Here is an 8,051-nt window from a genome sequence, read left to right on the forward strand (position 1 = left end):
ACTTAGATGAAGAGACAAAAAGTATTGTATCTATGTTGGCCTAGGGATATGTCAGCTTTTAGTCCCTTAAACTTCTCCAATATTTTTTCTTTTCTGATGACTTTAATTACCTTAGGTTCTTCACTTATATTAGTCCTTGGTTACCCTTTATGTCTGAAATGTAACTTGTGGCTTCTACTGTGAAGAAAGACACAAAACATTTGTCCATCATCTCTGCCATTTCCTCCTTCCCCATGATAATTTCTCCTGTCGCTCTAAGGGACCCATGTTTATTTTAGCTACTTCCCTCCTTTATATATACTTGTAAAATCTCTTACAATCTGTTTTTATATTCCTGGCTAGTTTACTCTCATTCTATTTTTGCCTTTCTCATCAGCTTTTTGGACACCTATTGTTGGTTTCCAGAACACTCCTCAGGCTTACTACTTTTCAAGCATGATATTATTAGCCTCTTCTTTTAATCTAATACTCTCCTTAACTTCCCTAGTAAGCCATGGATGGATCTTTCGTTGAGTTTTTGTTTTTTTTAAATGGAATTTTTTTTGAACATTTTTAATTTTCTTCAAATATTTCCCACTGTTTATTTACCACCATACCTTTTAATCTATTACCCAATCAACCTTAGCCAGCTGTCCCCTCATTCCTATGTCATTGGTTTTGTTAAAGTTCAAGATTCTTGTTTGGAACTGAAGTATGTCACTTTCAAACTTAATATGGACTGTGTATAATGATTCCCAGAAGATCTTTTACCATCAGATTACTAACTAAACCTGCCTCATTACACAATACTAGATCTAAAAAGGCATTAGTCCGAATTGGTTCCACAACGTATTGTTCCAGGAAACTGTTACAAACATTTTACAAACTCATCTTCCAGACTACCTTTGCCATTATGATTTGTCCTGTTAAAGATTAAAGTGTCCCATGATTATTACATTACCTTTGTTACCAGCTCTAATTATTTCTTGTTTAATGCTCAGTCTAACCATGTAACTATTATTAGGGGGCCTATAAACTACTTCCACCAGTACTTTTTGACCCTTTTTATTCCCAATATTCACCCACACTGATTCTACTTCCTGATCTTCTGAACCAAGATTTTTTCTCATACTGTCCTTACATCATTGTTTACTCCTCCTCCTTTGTGTAAACTGCAATTTATTCCTTGAGCTTGGGGAAGGGGTGGGGGTGTTGGTAGGGGAAATTCCCTCGCGACACAACTTTTGCATCTTAAATAAGCTCCTGCTTGCTTCCTGGCTGAGGTCAGCCCAGGAACCGGACCTGGAATTTTCCAGTGTGTGTGTCCCATTACTACACCAGCAGTATCTTTGCCCACGAGCACAGCCAAAAGTTATTTAGTTAAAGGTCGCTACCTATAATAAGGCCAACTTCACAGCGCTGGTCATCAAATCCACAGGTCATCATGGTGCCGACAATGTCATTCACCACAGCCATGATATCTACGTCATAGTCCTTCGGAAGAAAGAAAAACAACTCTCAGCCATAAGAGCAGTTCATGAAAAGAATGCATTTATAGATCAGTTAAAACGCACAGGGATTAATATTGTGTTGGCTGAAGCACTTCGATGGACAGGCACAGAGGCCAGAGGCCTGCCTTTGCCTGACGAGCTCTGGGACCCCCAGACTAGAAGCCAAAACATTGACATCTTTCAGAGCCTGCACAAACATTCAGCACAAAGCTCGAGGGCTAGACTGGATCTAAATGAGCTCCAAGCAGTGGTCCAGTCATAGACCAACCATTCACAATGAAGGGAGCCATTGAATCAAAACATGTTTCTTCACTGTCCTTGACATTGCACAGGAGGTCACCCATTCCACCCCCTCTTTAACCATTTGATCAGTCTCCTTCATCTACCTCCTCCCAATGCATCTTCCTAACAGTAGGAAATCCCACCCCACCCTTTACATATTCCCAGCACATCATGTGTTATGAGCTAGGACGAGGTAAAATTGTGTAATCCAAATGGAGAGTCTTTCAATAGTGATGTAGTTGCCATTTTCAAACCTTCTCAGTAAATATTTATACTGAGCCTTGAGGGGAATGAAATCTACAGTTGAAAGGGTTCCATGGTTACCTGCTAGTGTATTGGAGAAAAGCCTCCATCCACCCCTGACCTATGTGGATCCCAGCCATGAGATGTAGTCCCAGCACCACAGGTTAGGGAGAGTAAAACTTGCCTGGTGTCCTGCTCTTAATCATAATCCAGTGACACTCGTTGAAACGTACACCATGTGGACGTTGGTGAGAACAGGTTCTAGTTCCACTGGGGTGCTTTCTATGGTAAAATAATCCACTGATACTGACTCGGCTGACATGAAGAATGCAAAGTACTGCAGGTTGCTGCCAGCTGTGGAACTGTATCCCAGAATGAAGAAGAACTTAAAATTACCTCTTTAAAGTCATGAATACACAACTGACTTACTGCTTTGCACTTTTATTTTGTATTCCATTAAAGCAATGTTGGTTTTAACCTGACAGATGATCCAATCCTACCGGGGAGTGTGGCAGTCCCTCCATGGCCTCACCCATCCCTATCTCTGTGGCCTCCTCCAGCGAAACAACCCTTTGAGATCTCTGTGCTCCTCCAATTTTGGCCTCTTGCACATCCCTAATTTGCTTCACTCCACTATTGGCAGCCATCCCTTCAGCTGCTTCAGCCCTGAGCTCTGGAATTTCCTCCTCAAACCTCTCCACCTCTCTCTCATAAGAACATAAGAAACAGAAGCAGGATGTAGTCATACTGCTACTCATGCTTTCTCTGCCATTCAGTAAGATCACAGTTGATCTTGGACCTCAATTCCACTTTTTCTCCCGATCCCCATATGCCTTGATTCCCCTCGAGTCCAAAAATCTATTATTCTCAGCTTTGAATACAGTCAACAACTGAGCATCCACAGCCCTTTGGAGTAGAGAATTGCAAAGATTCACAAAGATCCTCTTCAAAATGCTCCTTAAAACCCACCTCTTTGACCAAGATTTTGGTCACCAAACCCAGTATGTGGCTCAGTGTAAAGTTTTTTTTGATAAAGCTCCCATGAAGCACTTTGGAATGCTTTATATGTTAAAGGTGATATATAAATGCAAGTAGTTGTTGTTGAGAAAGCCCTCATTCTCTGAGCTGCGCTCTCCATCCATGTGGCTCTCTGCTGGGACTGAGATCACCTCAAGAAGAAAGACATTCTGATCTCTCTTCCCAGAGAGGAGGTATTCACATTTCTCCCAAAATGTACTGTCAGACACTGCCAATTCAGCTTAGAGCCAGTCAATGATGATCAAATCATAGAATAATATAGCACAGAAGATGGCCATTTGGCCCCTTGTGCCTACTCTGGCTCTTTGAAAGAGTCACCCAATTTGTCTCACTCCCCTCCTCTTTCCTCATAGTCCTGTAAGTCTTTTTTCCTTCAAATATTTATCTAATTCTCTTTTCAAAGTTCTTATTGAATCTGCTTCCACCACCCTTTCAATCACTGCAGTGCAGGTCATAATTTGCTGTGAAAAAAATAACCTCATGTTACCTCTTCATTTGCCAATCACCTTAAATCTGTGTTCGTTGGTGACCAATCCTGCTGCCATTGAAAACAGTTTCTCTTTATTTACTCGATCAAAACCATTCATGATTTTGACCACTTCTATCAAATCTCTTCTTAACCATCGCTGCTCGAACAACAACACCAGCTTCTCCACTAACTGAAGTCCTTCATTCCTGCTACCATTTCAGTAAATCTCCTCTGCATCCTCTCCAAGGCCCTGACATTTCTCTTAAGAATTGTGATGACCGGAATTAAACACGATACTCCAGCTAAGGCCTAGCCAGTGGTTTACTGAGATTTAGTATAACTTCTTTGCCTTTGTACTCGAAACCTCTATTAATAAAGCCAGCAATTCATTTTTTTTTTAAAACAGCCTTCTCAACTTGAGCTGCCACTTTCAAAGATATACACCCCTAGGTTTCGCAGTTACTGCATCCCCTTTAAAATTGTATCATTTACTTCATATTGCCTCTCCTCATTCTTGCTGCCAATACTCATCACTTCACATTCTCTGTGTTAAATTTCACCTGCCATGTGTCTGCCCATTTCACCAGTCTGTCTATGTTCTCCTGAAGTCAGTAGAGTACAAGTGGCCTCAGAAATCCAGGGCTAGGGAGGGAATAATCAGCCAATAAACAGCTCCTAGAGACCCCACAATCAAAAAGCCTCTTGGGGCACACTTGAAAAGTGGGCAAGATACCAGAACATGACAGGTGTCTGTGGAATTGTACCCCAACAAAGTTACTACAGGGGTTAGGATAATGAGCAGTTATACCACTCAGTCAATATTTTGATCTTAAATCAGTGACAACAGCCCTATCATATCTATTTCTTGATATCAATGCAACAGTACTGGAAATAGCAAATCAGAGTAAGGACATAATGGTGTATCTTATCTTAGTCAGTGTAAAACGTACCCCTCTCTTGTCGATGGCCTTGCGTAGCAGCTTCACCACTCCACTCCACTCGCTTTAAAACCTTTCGTCCACGTGATCAGAACACTCTGTGACACAAAGATGACAAACTGAACATTAACAATTTCTACAACTGAATGGCAATGTGCACTGAAATCAAACTTTATCAAGTGGAAGAGACAAATAAATCTGAAAATAAACAATGGATGGTTTCTGGAAGTCCTAATATATCGTGACAGCTTCAGTTTTGCAGCATCCTTTTGTTAAGCCCAACTGATAAACCCCTAGTTACTGTTACTTGCACTCCAATTGGATCTTTTGTTTAATTGCTGTATACTTAATAAAACTATGACATCTGACATTCAGTGTTGTGAATCTATTGATTTGAGGGGTAAATTATTAGTAAGGACATACCCACATCCATCCTCTCTAATAGTAAGGGCCATGTGATGAAAAGGGTTCTAATGAAAGGTCATTGACCTGAAACATTAACTCTGTTTCTTTCTCCACAGATGCTACCAGACCTGCTGAGTATTTCTAGCATTTCCTGTTTTTATTTGAGATTTCCAGTATCTTCAGTATTTTGGTCTTGACACCTGACAGAGCCTGGCCCTGTCCTCACGCTGAATATAGAAGCATAGACGTGCCCATGAGCATATAAAAATCAAACAGCAACAAAGTTGCTTCGAATGACAGGTCTCCCGCCAGCCCAGTGAGTAAAGGCATTGCCATACCAAAAGTACATTGAGCCATGCAAGGATCCCAGATTCAATTCCCTGGTTAGCTGATCCTAGCTAGGGCAGTGGTTGCAGAATGCAACTGAGCTAAGCACAATGCGTCCAGAGAGAACCTCTGATAGAGGTTCTACACCTGTTCACTATTCATACAGCACAGAAGGAGACCATTCAGCCCATCGTGTCTGTACCAGCTCTCCAAATGAGCAATTCACCTTGTGCCATTCCCCTGCTTTCTCCCGTAACCCTGCACATTCGTCCTTTTCAGATAACGGTCTAATTCCTTTTGAATGCCTCGATTGAATCTGCCTGCACCACACACTCAGGCAGTGCATTCCAGACCTTAACAATTCGCTGTGTGAAGAAGTTTTTCCTCTTGTTGCTTTTGGTTTTTTTGTCAATTACTTTAAATCTGTGCCCTCTCGATGGCTGTGCTTGTATCAACATTGGTGAAGATAAGACCAGGCTCTGTAAAGAGTCCCTTTTAAACAACCTTCTCAACTTGTCTTGCCACCTTCAAAGACTACATATACCTGAAGTCTATTAGTATCCTCCCTGCCGTTCACTATCTTTCCGAGTTTAGTGTTAACTGCCAACTTTGAAATTATGTTCTGTATAAACAAGTCCAGCTCATTAATATATATCAAAAAGAGTAGTGGTCCAACACTGGCCCCTGGGTTACAACACTGCACACTTCCCTCCAGTCTGAAAAGACACCATTCACCACTATGCTCTGCTTTCTGTCCCATAGTCAATATCATATTCATTTTATGCGGTACTTTATCAAAATGCCTTTGAAAGTCAGCTCATCTGCTGTGGAAAATCTCACCCATGCCTTTGTTACCTCTAACCTTAACTATTCCCATGTTTTCCTGGATGACCACATATCTTCCAGTCTACATAAACTTTGTCACAACACACTGCTTTCCTTCACCTAAGTAGCTGGTGATTCCTATTATTCACCTTAAGGTTACATTCCACTTTGAACATTGTACTTTATTAAATAGCTCCTTCCTTCCTGAATGCCTTCGACTACTCGCTCTCACCTCATCCAGTTTGCTTTGTCTGCAGGGAAAGGAAAAAGTGAAGCCAAGTGGAAGCTTTTTATCTTTTATTTCCTGTTTCTCAATGAAATCTCCCAGGCATTCAGCGACATGGTCAAAAAGCTGCAAGGTAGAAGGGAAAACGAAACGCAAGGTTAGAAAATTATTCGTATTATTTATCGATTACAGCAACAGTTTTTTTCTTGTTATCTTACACACAATCACCAAGGCGCATATATAGTTGTAGTTAATATAGCAGTTCAATCCATATGTTTTTTTTTAGAAAAATTAAAAACAGCACGAGTTCATGTGCCAGAATTGGATGTAAGCAGTTCTGGGAGTCAAGAAAAAGGGGTAATGATTTTTTTCCAAGATATGCAATTTTTTTCACTGAATGGATCTCCTGTTTTCAGAATATAATTATAAATTCAAGTAACTTGGCAAAAAAAATAATTTTTAAAAGCAATTGAAACATACCCACTGATAATCGAAGCATATCTTGAAAATAATGTCCAGATTTTGCATTGAGAATACCAGTGAAGCTAATGGCACTCACTGTTATTATACAGTAAATCAGACACCTGGATGTCTTGAATTTGTGGTCTGAGTTACCCTACTTTTCCACAGGTTGTGCTATAACAGTATCTCGCTGATAGATTCACCATTGAAATCAATGTAAGGACGTGAAGTTGCAGTACTTACCCAATTGCTACCTACTAAACAGGCCACAAAAGGAATGGTGCAGTCAGGTGTAAGTGATTCGTTAACAATGGTCATTGTCATCGGGTAAAATACTTGGAAAGTTTAATTTTAGAAGTGTCATAGAGTCATTATCAGCACTGAGTGTGAAGAAGGGAGTTTGGTAATTGAGTGGATTTTAAGGGTTAATCTTTCAAGACTAGTTTTTGTTTTGTTCACATCCAGCAATTAACTGAAATTCCTGTTTCATTGAAGAGGTAAGTTAGGTTTCTTGCAGTTTTAAACATGGGTATATAAATACTCTGGGAGTAGCTGTGGCTAGTTAATTAGGTAGCGAGCTTAGACTGGTCTCTGAGCTGTAGCAGAGCTGACACAGCATTGTTTTCAGAATATAAATTCAGTGCTGCTTGTCTGCATTGAGTGCTGCTGGAGGGCAAAGAGTGTGAAGAAGGGAATTTGGTCAGGAGGGGAAAGATCAATTAAGAAAAAAATACATATTTGAATGCAAAGAGTGTAAAGTGGGAGTTTGGTGTGTGAGGGAGGGGATCCTTTCTTTCTCCTACCTTTTTTCAGTCTCTCTCTTCAGTACAGGGGAAGAAGTTGATTGGTGAGTAATTGGTAAGTTATTTTACTTCTCATTGTAATAAAAAGTTTTTAAAGTTACGTTATGGCAGGTCAGCTCAGCCAAGTGAGATGTATGTCCTACGGTATGTGGGATGTCATGGATGCACCACGTGTCCTAGCTGAATATATCTGCAGGAAGCATCACTGGCTGCAGAAGCTTGAGCTCCAGGTTTTGGAATTCAAGTGGCAGCTGGCCTCACTGTTCTGCATCTGCAAGGCAGAGGACTATGTGGATAGCATGTCTAGGAAGGTGGTCACACTGCAGGTTAGGAACATGCGGGCAGAGAGGAAATGGGTGAATGCCAGGCAGTCTAAGAGAACCAGGCAGGCAGTGCAGGAGTCCCCTGCATCTATCTTGCTTGCTAGTTGGTTTTCCATTTTGGATACTGGTGAGAGTGATGGTTCCTCGGAGGAGTGCAGCCGGAGCAACGTCCATGGCACCTTGGGTGGCTCAGCAGCACAGGAGGGGACCAAGAAGAATG

The 8,051-nt window shown here is 41.1% G+C and overlaps 1 long non-coding RNA gene across 1 annotated transcript; it reads right to left on the reverse strand.

The window, feature by feature from the left end:
* Nucleotides 1–2,299: 2,299 nt before the first annotated feature.
* Nucleotides 2,300–6,366, reverse strand: LOC137380496 (uncharacterized). Its single transcript, XR_010977041.1, has 3 exons — nt 6,250–6,366; nt 4,473–4,558; nt 2,300–2,377 (listed from the first exon to the last, which is right to left on the reverse strand). It is a non-coding gene; the product is annotated as an uncharacterized lncRNA (long non-coding RNA).
* Nucleotides 6,367–8,051: the final 1,685 nt, after the last annotated feature.

Source organism: Heterodontus francisci, chromosome 20, assembly GCF_036365525.1.
Source record: "Heterodontus francisci isolate sHetFra1 chromosome 20, sHetFra1.hap1, whole genome shotgun sequence".
Classification (NCBI taxonomy): Eukaryota; Metazoa; Chordata; class Chondrichthyes; order Heterodontiformes; family Heterodontidae; genus Heterodontus; species Heterodontus francisci.